General features: G+C 35.4%; 1 long non-coding RNA gene and 1 pseudogene across 3 annotated transcripts; one reads left to right on the forward strand and one right to left on the reverse strand.

The window, feature by feature from the left end:
* Window positions 1–1459: 1459 nt before the first annotated feature.
* On the forward strand, window positions 1460–16911 carry LOC145591591 (uncharacterized). Of its 2 annotated transcripts, XR_014102328.1 has the most exons (5): window positions 1460–1834; window positions 5304–5373; window positions 6267–6412; window positions 15832–15872; window positions 16651–16911. It is a non-coding gene; the product is annotated as an uncharacterized LOC145591591 (long non-coding RNA). The 2 variants fall into 2 exon arrangements; XR_014102327.1 differs by lacking the exon at window positions 5304–5373 and having other exon boundaries at window positions 1470–1834.
* Window positions 13156–15015, reverse strand: LOC145591590 (3-ketoacyl-CoA synthase 19 pseudogene; annotated as a pseudogene). The gene has a single exon (XR_014102326.1). The product of XR_014102326.1 is annotated as a 3-ketoacyl-CoA synthase 19 pseudogene (transcript).
* Window positions 16912–22377: the final 5466 nt, after the last annotated feature.

Genomic DNA, 22377 nt, shown 5'->3' on the forward strand with positions numbered 1-22377 from the left:
CTATGCCCCCCAACTTCTTTGGTTTCTAAGCTGTATCCATGCTTTTTCAAAATTATAAGCTGTACCCTCTAACTCACGATATTTTATCAACAATACCCTTTGACAGCCATATCCGTTAATGAAAGTTAAGTTATTTTATCAACAATGGTGTCTTGACGTAATTAATTTGGTTCTAATTGGTTTAACACTTTAAATTTTTTTTAAAAATCAAAAAATAAAATAATAAAAAAAGGTTATTGTTAACGTCAAAGGTTATTGTTACTCCCTCCGTTTTTTTAAGTGACACAGTTTGACCGGCACGTAGTTTTAGGAGATTTTATTGACTTTAATAAAATAAGATGTTAGTGGGGTAAGTTGGAGTAGTGAGAAATGATAAAGTAAAAGAATGTGAGAGGAAGTGGGGACCATGAAAGGAGTGAGAAATGATAAAGTAAGAGATAGTGGGGTGAAGATATATTATTAAAATGTAAAGAATTTCTAAAAGAGGAAGTGTGTCACTTAAAAAAAAAAACGGCCGTTTAAGGAAAGTGTGTCACTTAAAAAAAAATGGAGGGAGTAATAAAAATCAGTGAGGTTGAGGGTACATCTTAGACATTTGAAAAAGCATGGACACAACTTAGAAACCTAAAAAGTTTAGGGGCACAACTTAGAAAAATCCTATCTTTAATTGAACTGCTAAACAACTCTCCCATTTTACAGGGCATCACTCCCTTTTTGACATGGAAAGACGATATTACCATTTGTGTAAGTTGTAGTATATAATGGTATAATATCATTCCCGAGCCCTCCACTTTACTACCACGTGGTAAAAAAAAATTCCCGACACCACCACAACCGACCCCCCATCAATTTTTTTTTAAAAATTATTAAACATTAATGACGGGTTTAGGACAATGGACGACAACAACGTTCGGACACCGGAGGCTTCATCGGAGGATTATATAAGTTTTCGTACCTTTTTTAAAAAAAAAAAAATTGAAATAAACATCCGCCTAAAAAATTAGGATCCACCTTAAAATTTCCGGATCCACCTAAGAAGATCCGGAAATTTTAGCGGATCTCCACATCTGCCTAAAATTTCTGGATCTTCCTAGGAGGATCTGAAAATTTTAAGTGGATCCACCAAGGTGGATCTGCATAAAATTTCTGGATCTTCCTAGGTGGATCCGGAAATTTTAAGTGGATCCACCTAGGGGATCCTAATTTTTTTAGGCGGATGTATATTTTCTTTTTGTTTTTTTAATTGATTAATTAATCAAACTTATTATTGTAATCTTTGTATATTTATTATAATTTTTTATTATGATTATTATTAATTTTGTCATTAACTGAGTAATTAATATTAGTATTTTTATTGTTGTCGTGAGTATTTATTTACAAGGGATAAATACGAAATTTTGAATTAAAATACGAGCGATTCCTTGTAAAATGGGAGCGTTGTTTAACAACCTCATGCATCCTATCTGCATTGTAAATGTCTATCAACCATGTGTTGAGATGCACTCGGGAGAGTTGGAGAGGAAGGAGGTGGTGGACCGGCCAAAGTCAGTCATCATCGGAGCACGACCCCACTAAATTGAATAGTTATTCACAAGAAAAGAATTTGGTTGGCATTTGGCAATCATTAGAATGTACTCAACTTGAGGGATTCATATGCATGAGCCACGAGACTTAGCGCATTTACTATTCTACACACTTCTCTTTCTCAATCTACTTCGCCATTACTAGCTACTACGCGGTACTCAATACTCCTGTCTTTTAATCCCTTGAAAAACCCTGAATTTCAATACCCACATTATTTCCAAGAATTTTATCTTTCTCAATTAGCAACTGGGTATGTACAATTTTCTTCCAATCGGCTTATTTATTTATTTATTTATTTATTTTGCTTTATAAGTTGATTGAATGAAGTGGGTTTTGTTCATAAAGAGGGGATTAATGGGGTTTTATGTTAGTATATTCTGAAATGGAAATGCTGCAAATTCTTGTGAAATTGCTTGATTTTATTTGTTGGTGTTGTGGATATTAATATGCTTTGAGTACTTTTGTGTTCAAGTTGAAGTACTTGTGACATTTCCATGTTTATGTTATTGACAATTATTTATAGAATTATAGAGTTATTTCTGAAAGGTTTTATATAAACTGATTGCAGAGATATGTGTACTAAATTTTCTCAAGGGTTTGGTTTTTTCTTTGAAGTTGTAAATTTAGATATTATCTGTTGAATTCAAAAGGTAAAATGTTCAGTTTTGGGACTAAAAAAAGTGTACAGCAAAACTGTTATTTTGAGTTTGAATGAGGGGAGTGAAGAATCATCAGTAAAAATTGATCAAATAAGAGATAAAATCTGTAGTTTTTTAAAGACCGGAAAGCGGAAATTTACTGTTACAGGTTGATAGTGTGAGATTAGGTGAAAAACTATTGTGTTTTTGTTGCTACACGGACGTTCTCGTACATGCTCTTTTATGATGGATTAGGCTTTGCAAATTGAGGTTTATTTGTTGAAAATATCTTTATTGCGGAGACAATTTAGGGGTTTGTCTACAATTTTCTCTTGTTTCCGAAGACCTAAGTAGTTGGTTCACTGGCGCTTTTGAGAAACTGGAGCCCATGATAACAATTTCCTTCTGGGCTGTAGCCAAAATGGGGACTTGGATATGTTTCTCAATATCGTATATCTTCAGAACTATTAATGTGACCAAGGAGATGATGAGCCAAATATGGCATATAGTTTTCCTGAAGTGATTGCCAGCAAACTCGGTAAAGTCTTGGGAGTTGGGGAGGGGGGAGTAGTCGTTGTATTAGGCACAGTATAGAATCCCAGTAGCATCATTTACACTTTGTGGCACTTTTTACACCCAAAAATAAGTGTTCCTTGAGGATCAAACTTTTCAGTAAAGCCAGTTTAGTTTATGATCAACTTCAGAATCTGGTGTAATACTGTTTTGATCAACCATTCTAGGGAATATCTATCTTTTGTCTAATTGAAAATTAGTAAATCTGAGAGGTCAGATAGGCTCCCTTTCTTGAACCTAATGGAAAAGTCAAAGGATTTACGACAACTCTATCCTCTTAGGTAGCTCAACCACTTATGTAAGCACTCAGCTAAAACCAAGGGAAAATATTTATTGAAGCCATGTCAATTTGGAGGGCACGGGGTTATATTGGCCAACAGAGATATTATAATCATCAGTATTCACACCTTCTGCCAGAATCCCATGCTCCTCTTCCCACTTATGCTACACCCACTTGGCTCACACAACCAGGCATTTCAGTTGCCTTTCAGAGCCTCCGTGCATTCTCATATGTTGCTTTTCAGGATAGTAGCTATGTACCAAAAATATTAATTGGTTAAAAGCAGAGAGGCAGGTCTAGTTACTCATACTAAGAAGTTATTTCCTTACCATGTTATTAATGTAGGTTCTTAAGAAAATGTGGCATCTCATTTAATGAAGTATTAACCAACTGAGGGTTCCATCAAGGGAGAAAAACCCAATTAGAGCCTTTAGAGGTCGTTCCAATTTCTTGTACTAAGAAATAGGGATGACAACCCAGCTGACATGTTTAATATCCCTGCACCTGCCCATGGCATAGCTGCAGAATTCTTAATAGTGGACTGGGGATGGAAAGGAATGTAATATATCCACCATATATGGTGTACAAACCACTACCCAATACCCACTTAAAACAATGAAACAATTATGCATAATTTTCACTTTTGGAAGGACTTGTTCAAAGTTCTAAGGCTAAAAGCAGGCAAATGACTACTCATGGGTGTGGCTCTTGATTTTTATAAGATGATATGAATTCAAGTTCATCCTAATATTCAACTGTTAAGGACATGTTTGTGTTTGAGGATTTTAGGCAATAATAAGGTGCGAAGACTGCAGAGAATGGGATGATCTCACAGTGACAAGTGATTATTGATTTCTTAGGTAGTTTATAAGAGGCTGCTTGGAGAACCCTAAGCCAAGTACTGAGGTCTTATTACTCCCTCTATCCTTAAATAGATATCGTACTTGGGTGTCACTTCAAGATTTAGAATAGTAGATAGGGGAAAAATGAGAGAGAGAGAGAGAGAGAGAGAGAGAGAGAGAGAGAGAGAGAGAATATCGTACTTGGGTGTCACTTCAAGATTTAGAATAGTAGATAGGGGAAAAATGAGAGAGAGAGAGAGAGAGAGGGAGAGAGAGAGAGAGAATTTACTTGAATGGCAAGTGATTTTTTTTTTTTTTCTTTTTTTTTTCAATTTTTTTTTGAAGGTAAGTATGAAATCCATTTTAGGATGGAGGGAGTATATGTGAATGTGATGAGGAGATGTAGATGATTTTGGGGAAGACCTGTTGGACAAGTTGAAGCTAGTTGACTTGTTGGGGAAGTGTTTGAATCACAACCCACAAATCTAAACAGGTAGACGAGTTGGGATGAAAGAGGCACCAGCTATGCAGAGTGTGGGCTTAAGACAGTTGTTCAGCAATAAGTCATTTTAAGTTACTACTTTATAAACATTGGAAAAGCGCGTTGAGGATCTTCCAAACATTTGGTAGTTGGTGCTTTATTAGGGAGAGGATGAAGTTATGTGCTGAGAGATCCAGCTTGTTATTTACAAAAGTGAGGGCATTACTTGGTGATAAGAAAATATTTTTGGTATGGGTTTGAGATTACCCTAAACCTTAGAATAGTTATCTGCTAATTCAATACAATTACAGGGAAAGAAATAAAACCATATTGACTGATTACTAAGAAATTAAATCTATAGAACATAGTTAACTACATAATTTTGCAAAGCAAAAACCTCTATGAAATGATTTCAGAGCTAATAAAATACCTTTAAGATAATCCGTCATTTAGACTTTTATTTGTGTCTCACCCCTTATTTGTCTTTGAAATTGAGGCTCTTGACCCTTTTTCCGAATGGCAGCCTGTGACTTTCGTGTGCTATTTTATTTGTGACAACAATGAACCATTGCCTGTATACTTAACACAGACACACGTCATATTCTGCCTTTTAGATTCTATATGTTGTCTTTTGGATTGGTGTTCCTCATTTTTCTCTGAGTTGATATTTTTGCTGGAAAACAATGTAAGTTCGATTAGGATTCAGTGGGTTAGCAGAAGAATTTTACAAATTGTTTCCCATGTGATTATGTGAACAACAATCCAGAAAAGGGGTAAATAGTATAATTTTCTTTTAAATGGGGCTCTGAGACTTATAAATAGATCAAGTTGATTATCTTTTTTAGAATTTGTTTATGGTGTAAAAGATTTAGTTTTGAGTAATATTACTTTTTTGGACTCTGCAGGGTCTAATTTATTCAACTTCTTTGTTTTTTGAGCTGGACTACTTAATGAATTTGTGCTATCAAAGGGAAGGTGATGATTACAAAACTTATGTTGAAGATCATAATTCATAACATGTGAAAAGCATTAATTATATTCAATGAGATAAGTTTAAACATTATAGATGACACTTCTTCCATAACTAGTAATTTTCCTTACTCCTGACTAGTTTGTGTGAAGGTGAACTGGTGAATGATTGAGGAATTGCTGTAGATTTACTGCAAGGCCACAGAACAGGATTTTATCAGGCCGAATAATTTTATAGATGATTACAGTTTGAGTCTTAAAATATTTATGTTTAAAGCCAATCTTTGATTGTGCCTAATTTTATTATTATTTTTTTCTTTTTCTGTGAGATGTTTTTTGAAGTGTGACAAGGTTATGCAATTGCTGTCTGAGGAGACAATGTATTATCTGGATGACTAGACAAGTCGTGGCGTGTATCTTAAGCACTCTAGTTTAAATTATGAGTAACATTGTGATCAATGTGTTGTCTTTTTCACCAAACTCAGTAGTGAAACTTGTTTGACCTTACCTAAACCTATGTGAACTCATCAAACTTATTTTTTGTCATGAAATGAAGTAATGAACAACTGAGCATTTCTCCACTTGTTTTGATTTAATCATATTTATTTGAGGTGAAAGTAAAACCATGATGATGAGATAACGACTATAAAATGACTTAGAAGACTAATGAGGTCCACATTATGGTTACAAGGGATTTATATCTAAATCAAGGGGGTATGCAAATTTGTACCTTGAATGATTCCTTTGAGGAGCAATCTATGTTCTTTCTTAGCTAGGTTGTGCCACTAGGAAGTTTGATTTTATTTTCCTTGTGTTCTTATTGCTTATATATATATTTTTTTTGGTGGGCGGGGCTGGTTGGTTTTTTGTGCCTCATTTGTATTGCCTTTTCTATGCAGCTGAAATGAGATCTGACATTTCACATAACTGCAATGCTGCAACCATATTAAATGAAGTTTCTGGTTACTCTGGTGACTAGTATATAGCAGTAGAAAGAAGCTCTCAGCTAGCTTTAAAAAAGAAAAGCTGAATATTTTGTCACGAGGTAAGCTAAAAGCTCTTTGATTAACCCTGTTTTTGAGAGGTCCTGAATATTTCTCAGTTTACCTGAATTAATTACTCAAAGGCCTTTATGTGTTTTGCGTGAGAACTCACTTCCCATGAGATGTCAGTTTCTATGGGTACCTCTGACCTCTGTGGTAAATTGGTAATTTCCCTTGGAATTTTTATCTGTATATGAATTGCTGTTCATGACCTTCTTTTACCAATTGTCATGGACTTTTTGGTTTTCAAATAAGTATTGGCTACTGCCTTGTGCAAGTTTTCTTAAATTACACCAAGTGGGTGTGATCATGGAACTAATTTAAGTCCATTCTGTTATTGAATAGGTCTATTCTGCCTTGATATTCTTTATACTGACATCTAATATGCTACTTCCTCCATTTCTTTATAGTTGCAACACACACTTTATCACGGTATTTAAGAAAAGTGGACCTCACATGATACAATGACTTTCATTTTAATTGTCAGGAATAATACGACCTTTTACCGGTTTTCCAGAAATAAAACGACTTTTTGATTATTCCAGAATAAAATAACCTTTGACACACATCTTTTTTGAATAGAATGAATAACCGGTAACCTGTTTTATAGGTTAAACTAGACACGTGTCGCATAGTGATTGGTTAGGATTTTTATTTGAATTTTTACATTTTTCTTTTTAATAAAATGATTTTTATTTTAAAAAGTTAAACCTTCCCCTTTCCACCTGTAACTGCTCTGCCTCCTCCTCCTCTCCTTCCCTATATCAGCCACCACCAATGGCTATACCCCAGGTGACACTAGCACCAGTCACCTCCCTCTTTCCCGCAAGGTCACCTAACTCCCTTCATCTCCCACTTCTTGCAGCTCCCAAAATCCTCTCGTATCCCTGCAGGGCCAATCAATTTTATGGTTGTGTTTGAAAATAGTGGTGGTAGAAGGGTTTTGTTGGGAAAGTTTTGGGCTCGTAGAGGTTTGGAAGTGTGGTTTGGGTTCGTGGTGGAAGGATGGGGTGGGGGTTTCGGCACGGCTGGTGGGGGCAAGATCGGGTTTGTCGATGTAGTGGAGGGTACGGGTAAAGGACGGTGGTTGATGTCGGGTATGGTTGATGGTGGGGGTTGGGATCGGATTTCAGTCAGGATGGTTTGGTTTTTGGGGCTGGTGATGGAGGGTACGGTGGGGGTGAGGAATGGTGGTGGAGGGCGGTATGACTGTATGAACTGGTGGTGGCTGGGCAATGATGGGGTGGAGCTACTGGTGACTAGCAGTGATGGATTATGAGCTTTTTTTTTTTTTTTTTTTTTTTTTTTTTTTTTTTTAAAATAATAAAATCAATTATTTATGAGAAAATAGTTTTGTAAAAAATTGACCAATCACCTCACTACACGTGTCACCATTAACCTATTAAATAGGTCACCAACCGGTTCCTTTCTATTTTGAACAGATTCATGTTAAAAGTCATTTTATTCCGGAATAATCAAACTGTCTTTTTATGGTGAAAGGTCATATTATTCTTGACAATTTTTCCTTTATTTTAACGTAGTGACCTTTGTATTAATATCACAACCTTTATGTTTAAATAGCAACATTTAAATATAGTGACCCTACTATTAGTGGTTTATAATAAATTAATGTGAACTAGGTCTATTTAAGAGTTTGTATACATTTTGCAAGGTGCTTGCTTTTTCACACTATGGTAGATACGAAAAGTCTGAGACCATGTTTGCTGACTTACAGTTGTGATTTTTCTCTATGGCTGTCACCTATTGATTAAGATAAGAAAGGGACAAAAACAATATATAAAACTCATAGCTTGAAGGCCATGGAGGCCTTGATACCAATTCACCATTGCAAAAATATGCTAGTGATGTTTGATTGGATTTTATTGATGGAACTGATAATAGGGATCATAAAGTCCCCCTCAAACCTCCTTGACCTCATTCCTTACTATATAAGAAAATATCTTAATTCCCCACATCTTAATGTTAAAACCCTCAGTATCATGTTTGTCCTCTCTCTCTTTTTAAAACAATAGCTAGTATATGGCCCCCAGTGCACCGGGTTGTTACTTTGAAACATAATGTTAATAAAAAGAGGATTAAAGAGAATAATCCTCTATTGTCTTAAAATTATTGTTGAGACTATTCCGCATATTCTTTATCTTTTTTTTGTGTTTAAGTAAAGATAAATTTATTTATGTGTAAATAGAGAACATAAATTACAATTGGCTAAGATGGTAAGAAATGTTATCTTACATCCATGAGGTTTAGTGTTTGAAACTTGTGGGATGTTTTTTTCAAGTAAATAATGACATAAAATAATTATTGCAATGCTAGTGGTGATGTGGCACAAAATGATGATGTGACACACAACTAATGCAGAACTACGTGACACAAAAACAATTTTAGGAACGCTTTTTAATATATAAGTATAGATTAATGACGGGAGATAAGAATCATAGTAAAGATAAAAAGAAACCATATGTATAAACAGAGAGATACAAACTACATGGAAAACGAGAGTTTATGAGGAAAACACCCCTCACATATCAATTAAAATTTATTAGTAACTCTCACAACACCCCTTAAAGTACAAGTGTACAACCCAACATTCAAGAACATAAACCAAAGAGTCTTTTTAATTTCTCACAATTATGAAGAGAAGACCCATGACCCTTTTATAATAAGGTAGGTGAAGGTAGTAGTGTAGCACATTTGGATGACTAAAATGAGTAATTCCTTTTTTTTTTTTTTTTTTTTTTTTTCAATTCAACAAGTTGACTTTATGTAGTTTTTGGAGCTTTAGTTGAATTTGTTAAACTAATATGGAAGTAAGGTTGTTGGAAAATCTAAAAGTTATAGAAAAGAGAAACTGGGTGAATGATTATTTTAAAGTAAGTGATGTGAGAGAAAGGAAATAATAAACAGGTAGAGTGGAGACTATGGGTGGGGACTGGAGAGAGATGATACAAAAGTGTACAAGATTTCCATTTTTAGAATTGTTGCACGTAAAAAAGATGGCTGATTATGGGAAGTGTTACACTTAAAAAAACAAGAGAGAGTATGAGATTGGGTGAAAAGAGTGATCTACATTCATGGCATTAGCTCATTGTAGATACATGGGTGGATATCATATAGGAATATACTTGATTGCATCTAATGTGTATCGTGCAGAGGGTATTGGTCACCATAGAAGATAATGCCACAATGCATGTAAACGGCCTCTAGCTTCTACATCTGATACTGTACCTCATACAGTAGGGGAACTAGCTTTGTAGCAAAAAAATTTTTTTCTTCTGAATGTGCTTGTGCCTTGAATTGGTTTTGCATACTGACAGGGTATATTACATCTGACATTTCACATGTATATAGGAAGGAGTTAAAATTTATGTTACAGTTGTGTTTTCCATTTGATATGTTAGGAGTTTGTTTTAATTCTGTCTTTTTGGTGGTAGTCTTCACTTAGTTATATGCTTTCCAAGAGAATTGAAGGTATGAACAGTGATTAATGTTATTCTCTATTAAGACTGTTTCTGACACTAGAGCATATCTCAATGGCGTTCTAAGATCTTCTGGGGATGCATCAAGACCAAAGAGTCTCCTATGGAGTAAGGAGGACCTATTATATAACTCAATTATTTGGGTAAAAACTTTATGGAAGTAGTGTCAATTATCCTAGCCAGTGTTACCTAAATTCTGGTTCCCCCCTACAAATTTCGTACTGGTACAATGGAACACTTTTGGGCTTCTAAATCAGAATTAGGTAGCAAATTATGTTCTGCATACTCGTGTATCAAAATGCATCACGGATTAGGTAACACAGATCCTAGCCAATGGACAAATAATTGGAAATTATTTTGTTAGAATGGAGGAACACCTGAAGAAGATTGTATGATAAAAAAAGTAACAGCTAAGAGGAGGCATCTGAATGCCTTGATGAGATGGAACAATGTGATGGTGATGAATTCTAAGAGAGTAGATGTCAAACTAAGAAGATTAGAAATGATCAAATTGCTCATCTAATGATCATAGAGGATGTGGATGTTTATGAAGACCCACATGTATGTTTTTGAAATTCATAGGGCGGATGTTAATGAAGACCCACAATATGCTTTTGTAAATTGTGGTACATGAAAGATCTGAGGATTTAGTTTGTGGCAGATTTAGTATTGTTTTTACTTTTCATGTTTCATTAGTAAGGAGTAAAGGACTTAGGAGAAGTGGTTGTAGAAGGAAAGGTTGCAAGAGGTTACTTATTACTGAACATCCATCCTCTGTCCTTTCTGGTCCTGTGAAATTAAAACTTTCTATTATGCACATGCAGAACTTATAATCATAAATTGCCTTCTGGACCCTCCTCCATTACTTGTCTGTCACAGAAGCACTCAAGCATCAGTGAATTCTTGGATAATTGAAGGGAGTAAAGGATCTCTGTTGGCAACAGGGGATTATGGTCATTTTTTTTTGTTCCTAAATGATTCATTCTCCTTATTTTTTGTCGGGTGAAAATTCTGTCGCTAATGCTTTGTGACCACAATCGCACACTTTAGGCCATGGCATGGTTTTAAATCTCGTAAATGGACGTGATAGCTGTATTGGTCGCAAAACCACTTTTGTGGGCAACTTGGGCAGTACGTGACTGTTGCGGCTTAATATTTTGGTTGTGGTAACCTCAAAACCCATTTGCGATATGGTGATTCGGTCAAAATTATACCATGGTCATGGTGGTAAATTTCAGCAACATTACTGCATCACAACCACATTGTTAAGGATTTTGGAGCTTACTGAGACCAAAACACAAGGCCACAACAGCTGCAAACCACGCCTGCATTGCCCATGAAAGTGGCTATCAGTCTCTCACTACCCCAGTTATGTTTAGGCTTTGAGTGGTCATACCCCTTTTATGGATTAATCAAAGTTAGTCCCTCGTCTATAGTTTTGCTTTGGGAAAGTGACAACTTATGGGACAATTATGATATTGTTCTGTAAAAGATTCAGTTAAATTTTATAGTGTGCTCATGATTCTTAGATTAAGATCTGGCGATGCAGTTAGGTTAATGAATTGCATCCTAGTTTTTTTTATTCAGTTGCCAATAATCTAGAATTTACGTAGCTATTTGGGTAATGATTATGGGTTGCTATTGATAACAGCATTTTAAACATTGATGCTTGTTTTAAAGATGTATAGTTGGTCCTGGGTTGGGACCCTAAGAGAGAGAGGGTATGGGAATTGAATAGATGTATATTTGGTTGTAGGCCAGAGATGAAGTGCATTTGGGTTAATCACTTATTTGTTGAGGAGAATTTGTTAAAGAGAGTCTATCTCGAACAAGAAATAGAAGAAAGCTTGTGCATGTTGGAGGGATATTTGTGTTTGGATTTCTGCTCAATAATAATGCTAACAGATATCATAAGCACAATTAATTAAATGAAAACACCTGTACGAACCAAAATATGTCGCCAACGGTATATTTGACGTATTACTGGAAGGAACTTCTATACAAATAATTTTTTGAGTCAACGGATACAAAAGTAGTTGCAATATCCTAGTGAGGAAGGTGTGGTGACTATATCGTGTCCAAATACTTCAGTCAATATTAAATTTAGTTGCAGTTAGGATAAGTTGCATTTGCCATGCTAGTAAGTTTTAGAGACTATCTTCTTTTTCTATAGCAAACCTTTTAACTACTCGCTGAAGGCTGTGGACTTCTGATGACTGAATTAAGTTCTGCTTTCAGAAGCGCTTGTGGTACTAGTAGCATTTTGACCTACCACAGTAATGTGTCTTCTTTCTCCTCTATGAAACGGAGGGATAATATTGATTTGGTTGAGAAATGTCAACCTCTGAAAGTAGCGTTAGAGTTGGAGCCATTTATTCAATTCACTTACTGACTGGTCAAGCATTAAAGACTGTTTTGATGATAGCTGTCTTTCCAAGTTATGTTTAAGCAAGTTATGTATATTCTAGGAATAGGTTGATTAACGAGTTGTTTATTTACACCTAATTTCTTAATATGCAGATTATTGCTTTTTGTGGTTATAGACAAAGACTTGCTTCATATGTGATGTGAACAGTTTAATTTTAAAAATATGTCCTGTTTAGTTGGAAACTTATTTTTTTGATTTTATTAAACCAATTTAAGGATAGCTAATGTTCCTTTGATTTTCATAAGATTGTGTGCAAGCTTGAATCCTTGAAGAATGTTTGTTATGGTAATGTAATGAATTAGCAAGCAACTGTATGTCTGTATGTTGTTTCTAATATTAGGAAGTAAATTAAAATTTCATAATTTTCACTGGGAAAACAAGACGTGACCCCGTTGGTGTAGTCGCATTTGAGGGTAAGGGTTAGTAGATCCGAAGCCATGCATACAAGGGGCTAAATTAAGGGTTGGTGGAGAACCAGAGAAGGTGGTTTCAGGAGGGGAAAGAACAGAGGGGCCGGGGAGTAGTTTTAGTACCTATCACCTATATGTGGAAGTGTTTTATCATGCTACCCAACCTTTTATGTGACATTTAATTTTCCACAAGACATATTTCTCCCTTATAATCCTCATCCTAATCCATGGTCTGGTAGTAGAGTTTGTTATGGAGTAATTCAGTCTACTGTTAGCGGATAAGGCTCCAGAGGGCCGTGTTTGGTTATTGGGTGGTGCTCAATTCGAATATAACAGGGTGATTAGGGCATTTTCCAGAAAGTACTTGCAAAAAAATTGAGGTACTCACTCTAATTATAAAACCAAGAAAATAACTTTATTCTCTCGTTTCTTTTTTGTGGGGAGATTTTAGATCAATCAGATTGGTGTAAGAATTACATGGACCTATAACCAGAATAATATGGCCCTATAATCAGCAATTATGCTGGAAACCTAAAATTTTATAATAAAAAGAAAACACATAAAATTCAAGATTAAGAACAACATACATGAAAAACAATATGCTAACAGTATTGGTGGTGTTCTTGCCTCTCTAGTCCAGTCTAACGAAGCTCAATGTTTCGTCATTGATCCAGTTGTACCTTTCCATAAATGGATTTACTATTGTTTTCACTGGGTATTCATCTATGCAGTCATCCCAAGCATTCCTATCTTTTAAATCTTGCATCACCTCCCACAAACAATTATTGCACTTGAACCCTGCCCCAAAGCTGATCATGAGAATCTTATCCCCTTTCTTGAGTCTCTTTTTAGCCTCCATATAACCCAGAACATACCAGAAGCCAGCGGCCGAGGTATTCCCCCATCTGTGAAGTGCCATCCTAGCGGGTTCCAAATCGTAATCACTGAGCTGCAAGCCTTTTCCTGTACCATCAATAACAGCTCTGCCACCTGGATGTATGCAGAAGTGTTGAATACCAGCCTTGAAATTTAATCCTTGTCCAACTTTTTCAAGGTCACCCTTTGTCCAACTACTAGATATAAGTAGATATCGGATCAGCTCCCGTAACGGTAAAATCCTAGGCACCAGTACCTTAAGATTCTCAGTAAAGGCTTGAGCAGCTGCCTTTGGGAGATGCCTGGTGAGACAAAATCCAGGGTACCCCTCATCGTCTTCTTTTTGGAAGCAACAATTGTATGCCTCATCATCGGCTCCAAGGTGGGTTCTCAACAAGTAGTTGAGCTTGATAATAGCCCGATGTTTCAAATGTCTGTTGTTTGAGAAGAGCATTGAGCAACCCCCTGTGCGGAACAGACAGTTGGAGAGCATGAAGGATCGGTCTCTGCCCGTGTACCAGTGTGTTCCCATGGATTCACTGCTAACGACAATAGCGTTCACATTCTTGTGTACTTTAAAAAGTTGCTGGACGATATCAATGGCAATGAGGCTTGCACTACAACCCATCCCAGTGACGTTAAATGTCTTAATGTCGTGCCGCATTTTATAACGGTTAACAACCCGGGATGTGAGAGAAGGAACTGTAGCAAGCAAGGAGACATTGACGATAAGGATATCAACATCTGTTGGGGATATTCCTGACCTATCGAATAGCTTATCAAGTGTTGCGAAGACGATTTCATCCATCTCTTCCAGGGCATCATTAAGAGTAGGACTTGCTTCTCTGCCTTCAATGACATTTTTAGGACAGTAAGTTGACTCTCCAATGCCAGAACTCACTATAGTTTTCAAGAGGTACCTAAATTCCTCTATACGAAGTCTCTTGTTTCGGAATACAATGCTGGCACACTTTTCAGTGCTTAGCTTCCTATCTTCTGGAGGCTTGAAGCACTCATAGTGAAGCATGTAGCAGCATTGATCCCTCTTATTAATTACCCGCTTACATAGAAGGTAAGCGATGTACAAGAAGGGAAATAGATAGAGTGCTGTGAGAAGCTCCATGAGAGGAAACAAATAGAGAGAAATTAAGTGGGGAAAAAAAAATAATTTACTGGTGTTTTTTTTGATATATTATTTTGTAAGGAAAGTTGTTCCTTTAAGTGCCTCTTTATAAGAATTTGCGAGCATAAAAAACATATTATCTTGTTTAGGTAAACTTTTAGTGTCTTTCCTATCCCTTTCAATCTGTCTGTATCTCTCTCAATCACTCAGGACATGGGCTTGACTCATAAAAGATTATGGAAGCATTAATAACAACTACAACCTACAATCACCCTTATTTTTATTTTTACAGGTCCAGGCTGTTTATTTTCTTATTCTCTCTTTTTAAGCAGTAAAAAAATACATGTAAAAGTTTTTCAACAACTCTTTGTTCTTCATAAGATTTATACAGGGTAAAGTCAGTGGGCCACTTGGTATTAACTCTAACCCTTAATTGATAAACTTAATCTCAATACCCCCTTTAAGTTTTCCTTTCCCTTTTTCTTGTAATTTTAGATTCTGGGTATCTGACATATAGTGTATCTTTACATTATCATTGGATCAACACATTGTTTAGGCAAATTTCTGATTTTTTTATAGTTTATGTTTGTGATTCAGGCTTCTCTATAGGGCATTGCAGAAGTAATTTGAAAAAAAAATGTATTGATTGCTACGAGAACCCCTAATCATGAATGTTGGAATTATTTCTTGCTATGGGATTGGCATAAAGAAAATTCAAAATGCTGGATATCTGCAAATTTATTTGTTTATTTCATTATTTTTTGTCAGTCACTACGTATAAACTTAATTTTCCTGATTTTTTTGCTCTCAAATGAATGTGCCACTTGTGAAATTGACTTTGTCCCCTGCAGTGATTTTATTACAGGCAAAGGAATTTATTTACTGTCAGAATTGTCATCACATAGATCATGGCAGTAACTTTAGTATGAAATGCCTCTCAAAACTGAACTACTGGAATTGGTTGTTCTAAGATTTGAGTTATGTTTCTTCTGCTGTTAATACTGAAGTAGCGTTTGTGACAACAGTTTGTAATGAGATTTTAGATTTTTACTAATTTAAGATCGTAACCTTGTACCGCATATTGCAGGTTAGCAGCCAACCAAGGAAGCATCAATCAACTTATATTTGGTAAGTTTATTTCCTGGTATATCTATTGTTGTTACTCCTTTAGCCACTACGCGAAATGGAATTTTCGAAAGGTTGCTCGTGTTATTCCTTCTTATGTCACCCTGGGTATTCCAAATAAGTGCACTACATTTTGTAGGCTTCTATAATCGTAATCAAGGTTGCTCGTGTTATTCCTTCTTATGTCACCCTGGGTATTCCAAATAAGTGCACTACATTTTGTAGGCTTCTATAATCGTAATCAATTACGTATGAATTTTAAGCAAGTGGGACAGTCACAAACTTTGATAGATTTGTTTCGGAAGTACCTAGTCCTGTTGTATGCATATTGACTAAGAGACTCATTCTGGTGACTGATGAACACCCCGCTCCCCAACGGTCCATCCTTAATTCAACATAAAGATAAAACTTCCTGTTATAGAAGCTGTTTACTTGAATTGATGATGTACACTAGGTTAGTAGGTGGTTGTATGTCGTTTTATTCAAGGATTATCCTAATCATATACAAGTAGTGTATAATTTAAAATGACACGTGAAGGTTTGCGTCTTTGTGTGCGTTTTCTAGAAGATCTGGCAAGAGCTTCATGCTGAATGTGCATGTTTATCTGTAAATCCCTTTATCTGATTCACCAGAGATTTGGCTACTAAAAACTGTTTATGTGATTTTCACTTCAGGCTGTATAATAAGGACATGTATCTGCAGGCGAATTTGCTAGAAGTTTCAATTCTGGATCTCTTATACTGAATCTAATTTATTTTTTTATCTGCTAATAATTTTCAGGCAACAGACCTTTCAGAGCATAAACTTGTGATGAATTGTCAAGCTTTCTTGGCCAGATTCTTGGGCAGTTGGGCTGTGAAAAGAGTGATTATACACCGTAAAAATCATTGCAATTTGTACCTCTGTATTAGTTGCCAACCCTTTAATTGTACCATGATCTAGTCATATTTAATGTCTACCAAATGTTATGTTTGCTGTTGTAATGTTCTTAACCATATGGCATATGCCAAGAACTTAAGGTGTTTTTATTTATTTTTTTAATTTTTTTTTCTTTTACAAAATAAAATAAATTAATCTGCTACCTACTGCAATAAATTAGGGCAATAAATGAGAAAGATGGCTAATTGAATTGTGAAAATGAGTGTACAATATCCCTTCTCATATCTAACTCCAATCAACACCTATAATTTCATAAATAATCCCCCAACCAAAAACCACATTTTGTGAAACATTTAAAGCTCTTTATTTTTTTTTAAGAAAACATAGAAATGTACTAATAAAAGTTCATTTGTTCAACATGTGTTAGTAAGCAACGGATTGAAAGTTAAATGGGGGTTCTTGATAAGAGTTGTCAATTCTTGTCTTTTATTATATAAAAATCCTTAACACTATTTATTCATTTGGTGGACAGTTTTTAGGTTCATCTATTTATAAGTTTAGGTGGGAGTGAAGAAATGACTCAAAGTTTAGTAGTGTAGAGAAATGACTAACCTATATAATTTATGATTTTGACTTACTCTACTAAAGAACAATGGGGATTTTGGAATATTCAAAGGATAATGTTTAGTGACATGCTCGTCCTCGTCTAGAAATGGGCAGTAGACATCCTGTCCTTTTTTTGCGTTTTTATAGCATGACTAGCATAGATCCCGTGCATGCACAATTGCATGGAAATGACTATGATTGTTATCTTCACATATAAATTTTTTTAATTTCGGCTTATTTTTGGTTTATACTCGATACATCTTTTGCTTCATTTGAATTTTGTCATGAAAATTTATTATTTCCAATTTTACATAAGTTGTAGTTATAGTATAATTTATTAGTTTCTTACTTATTGATACCATTCTCTTTGGATATATATATATATTTTTTAATTATTATGTTTGTCTCAATTGCTTTTTTACACCGTTTTCAATGGAGTATTGCAATTAAGACTTTAAATCACGTATTGCAAAAAAAAAAAAAAAAAAAAAAGAGAATATAAAAGTTACACATTTGGAAACTAAAAATCGAGACAAATTCAATAAGATTTTAAAAGATTTCAAATTAGACAAAACATAAGGGTCAAATGCATTATTGGGAATTCACCTTTCATACTTTTCATCATTTGGGGACTTACCTTTCATTTTTCATCATTAAGGTACGGCTGATTGTCATTGTAATTCAAAAATCTGCCCATTTAGGCCCTGTTCACTTCACCTTAAAATAATAATATTCAGTAAAAATAATTTCAGTTCTGTAAAATTAATTTCAGTTCAGTAAAAAAAAAAATTTAGTTCAGTAAAAATTAGTAAACTTAAAGAAGAAATATAATACAAAATTAGTAAAAATAATTTCTGTTCAGCAAAAATAATTTCAATTCAGTAAAATTAATTTCAGTTCAGTAAAAATAATTGAAGTTCAACAAAAATAATTTCAGTTCAGTAAAAATAATTTCAATTCAGCAAAAATAAGATGAAGTGAACGGGGCCTTAATTACAAAATTACTCCCTAAATACGACATATATTGTAATACATAATCAATTACAATAGGAAAAAAAGAAGCAAAACATATGAATAACACAAACATACAAATCTTTTATCATCAAAATTAGGAATATATGCATATTTTAAAAGTAATAGAAAATTTTAAGTTAAGCAGAGATCAAATAGGAGTAATTGTGTAATAAGATTGAAATATATCGTAGTTACTTTTTAGCTAACCTACACTATCAGTGATGCCAATTGTACAAAAATTAAAATTAAATCAATTAAATGAAATTAAAATTAAATCAATTAAATTAAATTAAAAATAAAACAATTACTTCACAAAATTCGTTTAACACCCTTACACAATCGCCTATGTGATTCAAGGTTGGGACGCCTTTATTGATTTCCGATTCAAATCAAGTCTCCTCTCGACGCCTTTCAAAGGCCCACCCTTTACTTGGACTAATAATAGGGAGGAGGATCATCTTATTCTACAATGCATAGATAGGTCTTATATGACTTCAGATTGGTTCCATAATTTTCCAAACAGTTTACTTACAAACCAACCCATCCTTCTTTCTGACCATGCGACACTTATTTTTGAGGATACCCCATTTCTTAAGAAAACCAATAGACCTTACCAACTGGAGAATTGGTGTCTTCACTTTATGGATATTCAAGGTTTTATCTCACAAACTTGGCTACATAATTCTTCTGGCTCTCCTATGTTTATTCTTTCTAAAAACCTTGGTTATGTAAAGGTCCTAATTCAACAATAGTGTCTTGAACATAAGAAGTTCTGTAGTATCTATTGGAAAAATTTTACGAAGGAACTAGCTATTGAAGGGGAGGCCATTACCTCTTTATCTGAGGCCTCTACTTACATGTCCAACATAGCTACTTCAAAGGAAAATATTCTTTTACAACTTCATTTTTGGAGATAATGTTGTAAGAAGAATTGGATCTTAAATGGTGATTGTTCATCAAAGTTACTATTTTCGAAAGTCAAAAGTCGACAACAAAAGAATCAAATTTGCTCCTTACATGATGATCAAGGTCTACTTCAACATGGTCAGAAGGATATCCAAAATGTTGTTGTTCAATCTCTAAAGAAAACTTTCAAATGCAACGCCAACCCAGATTATGATTCGGAAATTGATATCGTCCTCCGTGAGCTCGACCTACCAAAATTCACCTTGTCCGAGATTGACAATCTGGAACGACCTCTTACTGCTGCTGAAATTAAAGCCTCAATGTTTGACTTGGGAAATTGCAAGTCGGCGGGTCTAGATGGGTTTACTGCAGAATTTTTTAAGATTCACTGTAACATTGTAGGGGACTCGATAATCTCTGCTATCCAAAGCTTCTTTCGCTCTGGGTTTCTTCTGAAAAAATGGAATCAATCATTACTTGTTATGATTCCAAAAATAGCCACACCGACACAGGTGGGTCATCTTCGTCCAATAAGCTTATGTAATACCATTTACAAGTGCTCTTCGAAGTGCTTAGTTGTAAGAATTCGTAAGTATCTTCCTTTGCTAATCTCCGACTCTCAGCATGCTTTTGTCCAAGGAAGAGTTATGACAGACAATATTTTATTGAGTCATGAATTGATGGAAAAGATTAATTCTTCAAAAACTGGCACCAACTAGCTTGCCTCTATTAAAATTGATATGAGTAAGGCATATGATAGAATTCATTGGAGTTTTTTACTAAGAGTCCTTAGAGCTTATGGGTTCCAAATCGATGGCTTCAAATGATTCAACAATGTATCTCAATAGTGTGCTGTAAATCTCTTATTAATGGGATTACCTCAGAAACCTTTAAACCCCATTGCGGTCTACGCCAAGGAGATCCTCTTTCACCATATCTTTTCCTGTTCTGTATGGATATTTTCTCCCAAATGTTGGGTCAGGATTTGAGGTTATTTCAAGGTATTAAGGTTTCTAGAACTAGTTCTATTATTTCACATTTATTCTTCGTCAATGATGCTCTTATTTTCTTCAAGCCTTGTAGTACTTCATGTACTAATATTGTGGGTATCATTCAACGATTTACCAAAGTCTCGGGTCAGGAGCTTAACCTTTCAAAGTCCCTTATCAAGTTCAGCTCTAACACTACTACTGCGGCTCAAGAAGAATTTAAATCTATTTTTCGAATGAAACATGTTCATATGTTTGACTGTCATCTTGGCACTCCTATCGATTTCATAGGAAAGAAAAAGTTCACTTCCAGTTTATCATCGACAAAATACTTGGTCGTATACATGCGCTCAATTCAGTTCGCCTTTCTTAGTCGCAAAAGTTAATTTTTATTAACTTCATTTTGGTTGCTATAGCTTCTCATGTCCTTTCTTGTTTTGAATTACCAGCTTCGGTGGCTGGAAAAATTGACTCTTTACTCCTGAAATTTTTTTGGTCTAATTCGGAAAATAAAGGAATGCACTGGGTTAACAAAGATAAAATACATTTGCCTCGAGGCATGGGAGGCTTAGGGATTCGATGTATCTCCACTCTAAACAAGGCTCTACTCATGAAACAGGTCTGGAGAATTGTTTCAAACCCCTAATTACTAGTGTCCAAGGTTTTTAGTTCTAGAACTCAGTTTCTCCCTAACCACCCTCAAGTTCCTCATCGTTTCACTGGTAGGAATTCCTATGGCCTTCGTGGTTTAATTCGGGCGGATACACTATTACTAGCTGGGTGTAGCTGGAAGGTGGGCAATGGATGTTCCATCCCCGTTGGTACCTCTAATTGGATTAATGGAGAGATCCCTGAATTCAAACCGGGAATTCCTTTGCAAACTTCTATGCAATGGACTGTTAATTACTTTATCAATCAACATACTCAATCATGGGATGCTCACAAAGTTTCACAGTGTTTCCAATCTCAGGTGGCTTCTTCAATTCTTGCATTGGAAACACTAGACGTCTCTAAATCTGACTTTCGATATTGGAGTCAAACTAGGTCGATATTCGGTTAAAACTGAGTATGCTTTTTCACAGGCGCCGATGGACCAGCACAATTTGTCTCATACCAATCCCTTTTGGAAAATCCTTTGGTCCCTTGACATACAACCGAAGTGGAAACTATTCTTATGGAAATTGTTAAATAAAGTGTTAGCAGTTAAAAGTGAGCTTTCTCATCGTGGGGTTCCTATTCCAAGTTTATTTTGCGATCTTTTTTCCACACAAGTTGAGGTTTTTAATCATCTATTTCGACATTGCAATATTGCTAGGGAAGCCTGGTGGAGTGGAAGCCTTGGCATCCATTCAGAATTACATGGACACTTCTCTCTTATAGATTGGATCCAAGATTATATCCGAATTTTTATTAGTCAGGATGGGATTAAAAGTCCCCACATTTGTATCTTCATTGGCACTCTTTGGAGCCTTTGGTTATGTAGAAATAATAGGGTGTTTAGGCCAGACTCGCCTTTTACTAAGCCCATTACTTTACAAATTTTGGATATACTCCAGACACAAACTATCTTCACTGACGAAGAAACTGTCATTGGAAACCTCTACTCTCCTCCAAACAACATATGTTTGCCCCCGCCTGGTTTTCATGCAGCTCAATTGGGGATATAACAATCTGGGTCTGATCTGGTTCAAATGCAAATTGATGGGTCATGGTTCAAAGAGTCTCTCAATGCAGGAATGGGTTGGTGTCTTGATAATGAAGATCCTACAGATGATCGGATTATTGGTGGTGGCAATTTTGGGGTACTTCGGCTTTGCATGCTGAAGCTCTAGCTTGCTTCTATGGATTACAGTGGGCTTTACACTCCAACATTAGATCCACTATGGTGTTTACAGACTCTCATAATTTGGTTTCTCTTCTTCGTGGTGATGGTCATGGAAGCATCAGTTACATGTGGCTCATCCAACAAATTCAATTGCTTGGATTGAAGTTTTTGCACTGCAATGTGTACAAGGTAGATAGACAGCGTGTTCACAGGGCTCACAATATTGCAGGAGAAGTGGAAATTCATTTTATTTGCTTTTCTAGTACTATGTAATTTGTTTTGATCCTT

Source organism: Chenopodium album, chromosome 18 (assembly GCF_948465745.1).
Source record: "Chenopodium album chromosome 18, dcCheAlbu1.1, whole genome shotgun sequence".
NCBI classification, from domain to species: domain Eukaryota; kingdom Viridiplantae; phylum Streptophyta; class Magnoliopsida; order Caryophyllales; family Amaranthaceae; genus Chenopodium; species Chenopodium album.